General features: G+C 47.1%; 1 protein-coding gene across 1 annotated transcript in view; it reads right to left on the bottom strand.

Annotated features, from left to right (window-relative positions):
* Positions 1 to 11,601, bottom strand: part of sema6bb (sema domain, transmembrane domain (TM), and cytoplasmic domain, (semaphorin) 6Bb) — a 127,794-nt gene extending 116,193 nt beyond the window's left edge. Inside the window, exon 1 of the mRNA XM_063466141.2 lies at positions 10,382 to 11,601. The gene's annotated coding sequence lies outside the window, so the exon portion shown is untranslated. The remainder of the gene's footprint in view (positions 1 to 10,381) is intronic.
* Between the last annotated feature and the right edge of the window lie 633 nt (positions 11,602 to 12,234).

The following is a 12,234-nucleotide window of genomic DNA, read 5'->3' as shown; positions in this document are numbered from 1 at the left end:
TGGATGGTAACTCTCAAGGAAGAAGCAAGTCAACTGCTGCACTTGCAATTACTCCTTATCAGCAGCGGGGAGCCAACTTGACAATAGCAAGAAAACGCTGAGCTGTGACGGCTCATAAAACACAGGCAGACGTGAGAGCGGAGAACGTAATCGGCTTCCTCGTTTTGCTTTTTGGGAATTTTGTTTAGGTACTAATGTATGAATAAGAGGCCAGGTGCCCAAAGTGTGTGTGTGTATGTGTGTGTGTGCGCACTCCACATAGGGAGCCGTTATAGCAGAGGAGTGTTATTACATTCATTAAGGCGCTCACAGTGGCTTGCTCTTCTCGGCTGTGGTGACTCAGACCTGTCAGACGACTAATTCTCTTCACATTTTTACTTGCCTTGTTGTGTTATTGCCAGACAAAGCAGGGGACCCTATCATATTAACCTACCCACCTACTCTCACACACTCACGCTCACTTTGACTGCAAAAATGAGCCGAAGGAACAATGGAGACACACACAGAAGAGGAAAAGATGGAAGAAGGGGGAAAGTGTCTATGCTGGGAGACAGCTGGCTAAAGCCTGTAAGACAGTAAATTAGCCATCTGATTAGATTTGAAAAGCTGCAAAGGAAATGAACATAATGCGCCCAATTAAAAGAAAAGACAGCCATAAATACAGAGTGTCAAGCAGTTGTTATCTCTGCTTTGAATAAAGCTCCGGAGAGTGACAATAACAACAACGCTGTCATGTACTTACCACTCTGGCATCATTTTATGCTGTTACGATCCATATTGCTGCATCTGTCAACCTCACCTTTGATGTCAGAGCTGAATAAAACCAAGTTTGGAGGTGATGAGGAAAAGTAGATAACAAGCCAGACCATAATTGGTCCACATGTCTTTAAAGCCTTGTGTCATGAAAGGGGACAGAAATCCGAACCAGGGAGCAAACACTGGAGCCCCGGAGCTATCCGTGCATTATAGCCTGGAGCCGTCCTCCCATTACGGCCTCAGCCCTGCAGAGCTTCAAAGCCACAGCACTTTTGTGAGGCGGTTAATGGTGCCGATGGCCGCAGAGAGGATCCCGGTGCCAGGTGGAGCGGCACGAGCCAAGCCCAGAGAAAAAGACAGTAAATAAAAATAAAGAATAAATGCTCAAAACGGTGCTGTCCGGCAGGCAAGCGATAAAAACTAAAACCTCACTCAAGGATAAGTGCCATCTTTAACATTTGGCAGGAGCAGCGTTCACCAGTGTTTCTGTAACTAAGCACTCGGCTCGCACCCTCGGGCTGGCGCAATTAAAGACACACTCACTGAGACTCATCAATAACAGAAAAATTGAAGAGAAAGAAAAATCGCGTTACAAATGAGAGGAATGCCGAGGAGGCAGGAGGTGGATCCGGGAGGGAACTTACTGGCTGCATGTTTCATAATGATTCGGATCATTTTGCTCTGTTTTTCTTGCTGTTACACCAACAACGTGGAAGCTTTTCCTCTGTTGCAACACCCTTAATGTTGCATGCTACATGACATATCTCAGGCCTGCAGAGCTGCATTTTCTGTCTTGTTTATTGCTTCGGTTTAAACTCTGGTATCAAGTTTCTCTGTGCTGCTGCTGCAGAAAGCCAGATGAGAGCGTGGCTGGTTTTGAAATGAAACAGAACAAGCGAGGCTATTTATAAGAAGCAAGCAGATAATTGTTGAAAAGGTTAGAGCAGCCACAGCGGGTAACAAGTAGGCTGCGTGTTGATGCACACAACAGGATGTCAAGGCACCATGGTGATGATGTTGCCAGGTAAGGCGAGGTCAAAAAGAGCAGTTGTTTTAAGAGTTACTGAAGTGGAGCTTTGTCAGAATCAATACACCCAGAGCCTTAAACAAGAAGACAGCGGCCACGTTATCAAATTAGAACCAACACTTCAACATTTCAGCTTTAATGAAGATGTACTGTGACTGCATTTATAAGGACAGAGCACATAACGGCAGCACCAATCCAATGTTTTCTGCCACACTAACATCACGTAATTGTAAAAGGAAGAGACAGAAACAAATGTGGGCTCAAATATCAAACAGTAGGATTAGAGAAATGTTTGAAGTGTGACATCAAACACACATGAGCATAAACTGGAAAACTATGTAAATGTTTTCTTTGTTTATTCTGTGTCTATATAGAGCAACATTTCCCAGGCTTTCAGAGACAGACTCGCGTTCTCAGACAAAGACGCAAAATCGATACAGCAGAGCAAACAAACTGAACCGGGGAGTGTTGCGGTCATCGTAACAGACATGTTTAAATACTGTGTTTATTGGACACGTTTGTGGCATAAATACACAAATGAGTAGCAGCGGGGGAACTCATTTATTCACCCATTCATTTCTTTCCTGCTCAAACTCATTCACCCACATATCCGTTCCTTCCTCGCTATTCTCGTCTGTCGGTGTCTTTTCTGCCTGCGAGCCTCACTCGGCAACCCGAGAATCCAAGCTAGCCAAACCTAAAGGACCTACAGGACCGTGCATCATTTAATGACAGAGGCTGAGAGATGCCTGACGGACTGCCAAGTCCCGAGACGTGCTACATGAGTCGAGCACAAACACTCCTCCGTAGTGCGGACATGCATTCGCACATGTACCCATCATCGGCATGTAGGAGGTGTGCGTGCTTGCGTGCGTGCCTGTGTGTGGTTGTGTGTCACGCTGGTCCTACCGAGACAAAAATCTTGTGAGTGTATATCTCAGTGGCGCCATACGGGACAAAGAAGGAGTCCAAGCTCAGGCCCCCCCTGAGTGTGATGATGAGGTAGGAGGATTCAGGATGACACGGTCCGATTTGGAGGTTTAGAGAAAAATCAAGCTATGAATAATGAGAACATGATCATGGACTAAAGGATCTACTGACTGGATATTGCATCAACATTTTTTTTAAAAGCCACCCCTTCTCGTCTTCTGCCCTTTCCTTCCCACAGAAACGAACGTTTGAGCGAACAAGCAAATGAAAGTAAATGCTGAAGCCCGGCCTGAGCTCTGAATGTCACAGTCAGTCACTGCAGCCTCCCTCTAAGTGATGCAGACAGAGCCCCATTCTGATTGCCTCACCAGCAAAGCCAAGGGGTGAAAAACATTTACATGCAAATACAAATGACCCACTAGCTACTGTGTGCACGCTAGCTATGGTATTCTGAATGCACAGCAACCGCAGAGAAACCCGGCACAGAGCCGTTGCCAATCATCAGCTCCATTGTAGCACGCAGGCTTTAGAAGGAGGTGTTATGTGTGTAGGATATCAATTATTTTGCTTTTGTGGCTTATTGGTTTTTGACTGCTATTGTCACTGCTTCTCATATCAAGCGAAGTGAATGTTAATGAATTCCAACCAGGACTACTGCATTAACAGATTTGCTGTGAAAAAGCTTAAATCCATAAATCATTTTCCACATAACTCCTCGGTATACAGACTGTCTACCGTCCCCACAGAATCCACTCATCTCTGACAGCGGTGGCTAATACCGTGTAATCAAGCATCCACTTTCAGCTGGAACAATTGTAATCCATAACCCATCATAACAAACATGCCTCTCTGTCACGCTCAAGTGGTTAAGTACCAGGGGACAGATTGCCGGTGGACGGGCCGAGTCTCCGGGGGTCTTGGACGAGGGGAGACCCTGGCTCTCGTCCTGGCTGTCTCACACGGCTGGGACGCTTGGATCGAGGACCCGCCTGCTGTCATCAGACCTGTTGCCTCCAGATGGGTCCCAGTCTGATTCTGCGATTTCTGTCCTCATCCCGCCTCCACTCCTTATTTCAGCTCTTCTCATCCGAGACATCCAACTCGACCTTGCCTTGATCTTTTCAGCACTTATTAACAAAGCCCCAAATCATCATCCTTTTTGTTCTTTAACCTTGACATTCAGCTTTGTTAGCTCTGTGTGAAGCTTTCATCTCATCTCTCCCTCATTGGATCGGCTTCCTTGGCCAAAATCTCCACTGCGTGGGGGTGTTTGTGAGCGCGTGCACACATGCATGACGGTTGGGAGACGAGCAGACGCACCGCACAGCAAGACCTCTTTGATTCAGCACAGCAGAGACCCACAGCGAGGCTGTACATTAATTGGTGCTTCTGAGCCATTAATTTAGGCAAGTATGTTGAAGGACCCACTTTGCCTCCACTTTCCAAGAGCAACACAGGCTGAACAAGCCTCCTCTCAAGACCCTTCAACTGTTTTCCACCTCCCCAGCTTCCCCACATACCTTGCAGTGCAGCTCCATCCATAAACCATACCCTGCCCTGCCTCACTCACTCCCCGCTCTCTCTTCATTTCACCATTACTGAGCGAGGAGAGACAGCAGGTCACAGTCTCTGCTCCGTCCCCTCCACCTCGCCAACTGCCCTCTGCCCGGTGCCAGCGAGCCATAGTTTTCTTTTTGTTTTTTCAGCATGACTGATTCCCTCAGGTCACCGAGCACATTAAGCTGTTAATTACCTCAAAGCACAAAACAAGTGGCAGCTTGGCAGCACAACGAGACATTAACTTTTTTGTTTTTTTAAAGAGTACAGTCAGAAACTTAAAACCACGGTGCTGGAGAGACCGGAGCAACACGAGCAAAAAACAAAACAAAACAAAAAAACTGCAGCAACAACAGCCGTAAACAACTCTGTCAGCAGCAGACTCAGACAATGCCGATGTGAGAACACTGATTTTATTTTTGCTCTTCCTCCGCAGCCATAAAACAACCAGATAAAGTCATTTGGGCTGGAAGTTCCCCAAAGAAATGAATCAGCCATAAAACGGCAGCGGGATAATACCAGCCCGGCCCGCAGGGCACGCTTTTTTCAGATTCACGCTGTGCCGATGCGGGAAATGATTTAGGATGTGTGTGACCGGCATCCTCTTCACCGTGTCTGCAACCGCACAGTTGTTAAACTGTGCCTTATTAGTTATGTTCTTCGTTATCATAGCAACCTAACAAGGGAGATCTAGCCAAGGAGGTGTACAACATGTGTCTGTGAATGCTATTATAGAAATGAGTGTTGCTATTTTTATCACGTCAGAGAAGAAAAATAATATAATTGCGGCATTGCTGCTGGCACTGAATGTGGTGCTCTTTGCTTTGGGCCTGTGGAGGCTCGTTTCTGAGTGTGAGTCTCAGTCGGCTGGTCGTGTTGTATTTGGGACCAGAGACCCTCATTAGTTTCTTCTCTTGTTAAAAAAAAAAAGGAGGCTCTGTTGACACAGAGACGTCAGGAGTGTGAGAGTGACCCAAAGAGTGTGTATTCATGTCTTTGTGGGGACCAAAAATTGGAAGTTTACTATACTTACGGGAACCAAAATCATGGTCCCCACAAGTTTGAAGGCATTTTTGAGACTCAAAGTGTGGTTTTAGTGACAGGGTTACAATTGGGTTATGGTTAGGTTTAGGGTTTCATTTTGCATGGTTAGGGTAAGGGGCTAGGGAAAGCATTATGTCAATTAGATGTCCCCACAAGATATGAATGCCCGACATGTGTGTGAGTGTGTGTCAGAACAGCTATGTGAACAAGTCCTAATGACAAGCAAAAAGGCTGTGGAAAACACTGAGCTCACACACACACACAAATTGTTTATTTGCATCGAGGAAGTAAACACCGGTGTCCGTCTTCATCGCGTCTGTCTGCCTCGTCTTTCAGTCCTGGATCGCTCCTGGTTTGGTTTACAGTTAACATGTGACAGTGTCTCTTTCTCACGGTTGCAGATAATGGAAGAATCTGCTGCTCGTACCTTATTCACAAACAGGAAAACACACACACACACACACACACTCCCTTTGGAGATACAATAAGCCTGTATGGGATGGCAGCTTTGCAATGGGAAGCATCTTCATTCAGCAGCCACTTGGCCTATAGTGATAGCTGCTGCATTCTTTGTCGCTGCCACACTGCACAACCTCAGGCTTACACAACACGATCCCACTCCGACTTCTTCTCGGGGACATTCTGTCACAGCTAAAGGGCACGGAAAAAATCCTGAAATTAAGACTTTACAAATTCTGAGGAGAAACTGGCTCGCGGCTGCTGATGAGAGCGGCTATACGAGGCAGACTTTTCAAAGAACACTGAAAAACCGCTTATTATTGACTCTATCGAGCTTCACTTCTTTGAACACTCATCTACTCTGGCTGCCTCGGCTTATTTGCACTGGATGCATAAGAGACGTGAAGACGGAGAGATGAGAGCGAAAGGAAGACGGGGCTGGAAAAACAAGTGATTAAAAGATAAAAGGGAGAGAGCAGATGATGAGGGAGCAGCGGTGTGTGATTAAATGGCGGAGGTGGTCCCATTGGGCTGTGGGCCTTATTGCATTTTAATGGGGGGGCTGGATGATCTTTGACCCTTTGTGAGGCAGTGGTAACACCTTAGTGCAGATCAAACTGCCAGCCTTGACAAACCCCCCAACCATGAAAGGCAGCTGGGCACTGAGAATGAGAGGTGTGTGTGTGTGTGTGTGTGTGTGTGTGTGTGTGTGTGTGTGTGTGTGTGTGTGTGTGTGTGTGTGTGTGTGTGTGTGTGTGAGAGAGAGGGCTCGCAGGGTCACAAGCAGATGTGTATATCCTGCTGCTATGGCAACCCCAGCAGTAGCCTTGGGCAAATAACAACAAGCAAAGCAATGTGTGTGTGTGTGTGTGTGTGTGTGTGTGTGTGTGCGCAGGAGGGAGAATTTGAGATGACAGGATTTTCAAAATACGAGCAGCCTGATTAAATATAAGTTTTCAATTCACACATCTCCTGCCTGCACCCCCACTTTCTCCCTACCCGGTCTGGCTGGCCTGCCCCTCAATCATCAGTCCCTTCTTTTCACCTTCTCTTTCTCCAGCTCCACATGCTAAGTGGGAACATTGTTACGGTCAATTTGTCCCATTCAGGGTCCCAGTGGGCAGTGTCCCTGCCCTGACAGCCTGCAGACAGAGACCACACTGCCTGAGAGGCCTTGACATCAAGGTCCAAAGGAGACTTAAGAGCGAGAGGGGGGAGGAGGGGGGAGAAGAGAGGTAATGAGGGGGGGTACTCTGAAGAGAAAGGAAGAAGAAAAAGAGACCTGGGTGCCGGGTTTAGCATGAGCCCCCCGGACCGTGCAGCTCAATAGTATTTCGTCTTATTTCATCTGTCAGTCTCACACTAGATTGATGTAGGTGGTGAAAGCTTTGCTCCCTCGAAGGATGCTTCGAATAATTCTGCTAGGCTGGCAAAAACCCAAGAAGATGTATGACAGCCCAAACAAACCTGATGACACGATCTGGATTATTTATTCAGTTTATGAAACCTCACATCAGAAAACAGCACCACTGTCTAACCAACTGGAGTATTCCCAGTATCACTGCAGGTCTGTACTATCTGGGAGAGGGCAATGCCTGGAACTGGTTATCAATATCATTCAAGAAAAATGGCTTGGTGTTTTGTTTTGTTTTTTTACAGGTAGCCCTCATCATGACGATGCACACGGATAATCATCTGTGCCCTTTAAAGAACAGATAATAGATGCAGAAGAACAAGAAGAAACCCCGGCAGTAAGGAGGTCTAAGAAGGCTTTTCAAATCCTAGTTTCTAATCACAGATTTCAGGTTTCTACAAATTTCTTTTGACCAGTATATTCTGCAGTCAGATGTAATGAATGTAAAAACAAAACCTTGATGAGGTAAGACTTAATGCCGTAACATTTTCCTCAGCCAATCTGGAAAACAACGCTTCGTCTGACTAATCTATGTTTTTGATTTCTATGCTGGAGCAGACCCAGTCTCACAGGTGACGTAACCCCCCCGGCGGGGTGCTGGAGGAAGGTGCAGAAGAGGGATTAAGTCACTGCATAAAGGCACCTGTTATTTTAGCACACAGGGTGCAACACTTGCCCCGAAGCAAGGGGTGCAGAGCGGCTGTTGGTGTCAGAAATGAGGCGCAAACAGGGCACCCATTCAAGCCAGGCTGGACAGTGCTGAATCACACTTGTATAGGGCTCAGACACACTGACTCACACACATGCTCTCACAAAGTCCATACACAGGAAGGCAGACACAATATGAAGAACACTGGTCCTTGTGTTTCTCTTTGACAGACATAGACAAACTCTCATTCTGCCTCCCTCTTTGACCTGCACACACACACAAACAATTCCCATAACTAAATTGCGATTCCGACTCCAGACAGCGGGGGATCTGTCGAGGGCATGCGTGCATGGTGGGATATTGCAGATCTCCCTAAATTAGCTAACTTTATAATAAATCACTGGGCACTGCTAGCCAAGGATTAGCCAAGCTCCAGTGAGCGGTTTGTTAAGCTTCGAGGAGAAAACGTCGCCAAAAACTGACATCAGCACTGGGACTTTGGAACAGTCTAACCCCCTGCCTCGTTTCATTTAGCCTTGTTATCTGAGTTCTCCATTGACAAAAAAAATCCTGCTCCTATGTTTGGCTCTAACTCGGATCTATTGCTTTTTCTTCTGTTGGGGTTTTTCCACTAATCACTTTTAGTGCTCAGGACATCAGCTCCAACATCAGGCACACCGTTTCTTCAATCGCTTTCCTTATGTTTGCCTTTTATAATTCTTTGTGCTATCTTGTCCCCCACTGAGTCATTTCTCTTGGAAGGAGCAATGCTTCCTACTGTCTAGTTATTTATATACTGAGTGAGGAAGCATTTATCCCCCCTTCACTGCATGCACAAACTCCTCGGATTCAGCTCTGCTCAGGTAGCTCATTATGAATCCCATCAAAAGTCACTTTTGTGAAGCTGTTAACGATTTCAATCTAATTTCTTTTTCAGTAATGCTTACGGTTATATTAGCCTTATCTGTCGGAAGCTCTAATGTCTGTCTCTTAATAATTTTCATTCCTCAATCTTGTCCACAACCTAAATTTTGATCAGTTTTTCCATAAACATGTCACAATGCTTCTCTCCTAAACTCTCACAGGGTGTTCGGTCCATGGCTTCCAAACAAATAAAACCTGTATCCATTACAGATCCTATCACAGCGGTATTTCCTCTGCCGCCTGTTTATTAATTTCCTGTGATAGCATTTGTCTTGTAATTACTGATTGTGTGATGGGCCTTAAAAGGGATGTCAGCACTTGAGAAAAAGAGGACAGCTCCCACTCTGTCACGTCAAAGATGCCTCGACACATTAGAAGGTTTCCAGTTCACGATCATCTCTGCGTCCTTTTCACCACAAACTTGTATTTCTCTTAAGAAAGGTCTGAAACAGACTGGTGCAGCAGGATGTGAGCAGCAGGGACAGAGGAACTGTGTGCATCCTGCGGCAGCACCCCCGAGCCCTGGCTGTCAGAGTGGGTGACAGCCCGGACTCGAGGAAGAGGAATTAAAGAGGCTCTTGTCCTCGAAGGCTGATTGACAAGGTAGCGACAGAAAGGTTAGTGGAGGTGCTGGTATTCTCTTAGCTGTGCCTACCCTCACACTGGTCCGGGGGCACTGTCTCACTCTTTCAAGATGTCTCTCTTATTCTTCTCTCCCCTCACTTACACCAGTGCTTATTATAGGAATGCCTCGACCCTTGGGGACTGCACTTTCCAGTCCACAAACCTCAGCTTTGGACAAAAGGCAGCTGAAAAGCAATTTGAATTTGAAACAGGGACCGCAACAAAAACACTGCCCCCAAATGGGAGAACTTCAAGATACCAGGAGCCAGCTACTGAGAAGTAGTGGTCCTTGCACAAAAGCAAAAATGTGATTCTGATACTATCCAGCCAACTAGCCCAATGTACTGTAAAGACAGCAGCTACTGCAGAGGGAGGGGGGGGAGATGACAGAGCCTGAAGGCAGGAGTGGTGGACATTAGGGGCCCAGCGGGTAGGACTTCAGAACAGACCAGCAGCAGATAACATGCAATCACACAAATCCCACTCACTGCACAAACAAACCAGTTCACAGAGAGGGGCCGTCTGACCAATCGGGTTCACTGTGCGTCCACTGTTCCGCAACTCTGGGTTTGGAAATGATGTTTTGTAGTTGAGCCTTACGCCAGAGTCAAAGAGGATAAATCAAGAATCCACAACGAACCCTCCGGGAGAACCTGTTTGACTGAGCTGCACTGACACCTCATCACGATGCAATTAGTCAAACCTTAACGATGAAAATCCATACCACACCGATGGATGGAAGGTGAAGCGCCTTCGGGCTGCGGGCAGCAGAAATCCGCCTGTTTTGTGCGTAGCTGCAAGCTACGCAGTATGATATTTGTACAGTGAGAGCGACTGTAGCGCTGATGCACAGAGACCAGGTTAGCCCGGTCCTGTGGGTCGGCTCGGTTCTGATGAGTACATTTCTTCCTATAATCAATTTTTCCCCGAAAAGCGTCAAAGCGCCACAAAAGCGCACCACACCTCACCTCCACACCGGACAGCTCGGTCCACTTACCTCTCACTATCAGGGACAAGAAGAGTGAAAGCAGCGCGAGTCCGTTGTGTCTCCTCACTGGGTACAAAATATCCGAGAGCGAGCTCGTTACTGCGTTACCAGATCCGGTGGAGGGCTTTGGAAACTACTCCTCCCTGCCGCACCTGTCTCTGGCAAACGCTGGTCTCGTAGGCTGGCGTGACATCCCCCAGACAACTGTCCGAACCCCCTGCTAGTTTGAGCGCACACACGGACACACACACGGGGCACCACCTGTCCACGGTGCAGAACAGCCCACAAAGAGCTCCTATGTCGCGCGGCGACACATGGCATTCCCCGTTAGTGTCTGCAGCAGCACTCCCTCACAGCCGTCCGAGATCTCCCCCCGAGGGACGTGGACGCGCTGGGAGCAGTGGGTGACGAACAGGAGAAAGCGACAACGGGCGTCCGGCACAGCGGCACAGCAGCTGCGGCGTTTGGGACTGACATCTGCCGCTCTCAGCCTCGCGTCCTCACAGCAGTGCGCTCTCCTCCGCGCCTCTCAGAGAAAGAAAGGACTTCTCCTCACCGCCTGTGCGCCACACCTTCGCGCAAAGCCGGGCTCGGGGTCCAGCGCAAAGTCCCATTCATCCGCTGATCGCGAACAGTTCCGCTCCTTGAGCGGCACTCTGGAGCTCCGGTGGAGTCGGAGGACCTCGGCGTTTCTTCTAGCGGCAGTGTGAGCTACAGCATCTCCGGCACTGAGCCTGTTAGAGCCAAAACCTGAAGCAGAATCATGCAGCGACTGGAATGGAATTGATTAATGACTAATTGGGCTTAAACGGTGAGGCAAGCCCAAAGCCTCCGAACATCAAAGTCAGGCAGCTGTTTGGGGCATGCGCGCTCCTACAGTCAGCTCAGTGTTGACTCAGTTTCACGGTGGCAAAGTGACGACTGATTAGTGGCGCTAGGCACGAGTTCAAACTCAACCTGAGGCACGCACCTGACAGAGCCCGCCGTTCTTTACTCCAAGAGACCTTTATTCTGAAACACAAACAACAGAAGGTTTGAAGAAGTTCCTCACGGTTCCGCTTACTGTGCTGACGTTAAGATGAAACAACGAGGCCGATTCAAAGCCGTTTCCTGATAAAGATGAGCATTTATTGCTCTCCTCTCTGTAAAGCAGTGTGGAAAGTACCTGAAAGAGGCTTCCAGGGCGCAATAAAGCGGATCCAAATAGCCTACCCGAGGATGCATGTTGATCACACAGTGTTCCAATGTCATCTATTCCCAACATGCGCGAAATTCACCACATTTAAACCTCGAAACAAACAGCTGAAAGTCATTAAAATGCAAAGATCAAATTATCCCCATGAAAAGAAAGTTGTTTTCTATAAAAAAAAAAAAAAAACATTTTCAAGTGGAAACAATTTTAATAACAATTCCTAAAAGTGCTGCTCACTGTAATTCCATAAAAGCATTCAGCAACTTTGAACAGTTTCCCTGCTCGAGTTTAAGCTCTTTCTGTATTTGCATCTTCTCACTGAGCCTAAATTAACACAATAGAGGAATAATTTCGTCTCATTAAATCTCAATAAGCCTCCAGTCAAATCTAATTGTTGCTCAGCACAATTTGGGGTTTGTGTTTGAAATGAATGTGTAACCAGTTGTGTTTGTTCAAGTGACACTGATATAAACAAGCAGGACTTTGAAAGGGAAAGAGCCGGCAGTGCTGTTGCTGTGTTAAGTTAAAGGAGTTTAAACCTACTGGACCTTTCAGTGAAATTGCTTGGAGCCAAAGCTACTTTTAAGCTTTCATTCATGAATAATTAATTGCTGAAATAATGACTTTTGCAGGCATGAAGGCTCATGTGTGTAGCTCACTCTATTTAGCA

The sequence above is a fragment of the Pelmatolapia mariae genome, linkage group LG23 (genome assembly GCF_036321145.2).
Source record: "Pelmatolapia mariae isolate MD_Pm_ZW linkage group LG23, Pm_UMD_F_2, whole genome shotgun sequence".
Lineage (NCBI taxonomy): Eukaryota > Metazoa > Chordata > Actinopteri > Cichliformes > Cichlidae > Pelmatolapia > Pelmatolapia mariae.
The sequence above is the reverse complement of the archived record's forward strand: the minus strand, read 5'-3'. Positions and strand labels throughout refer to the sequence as shown.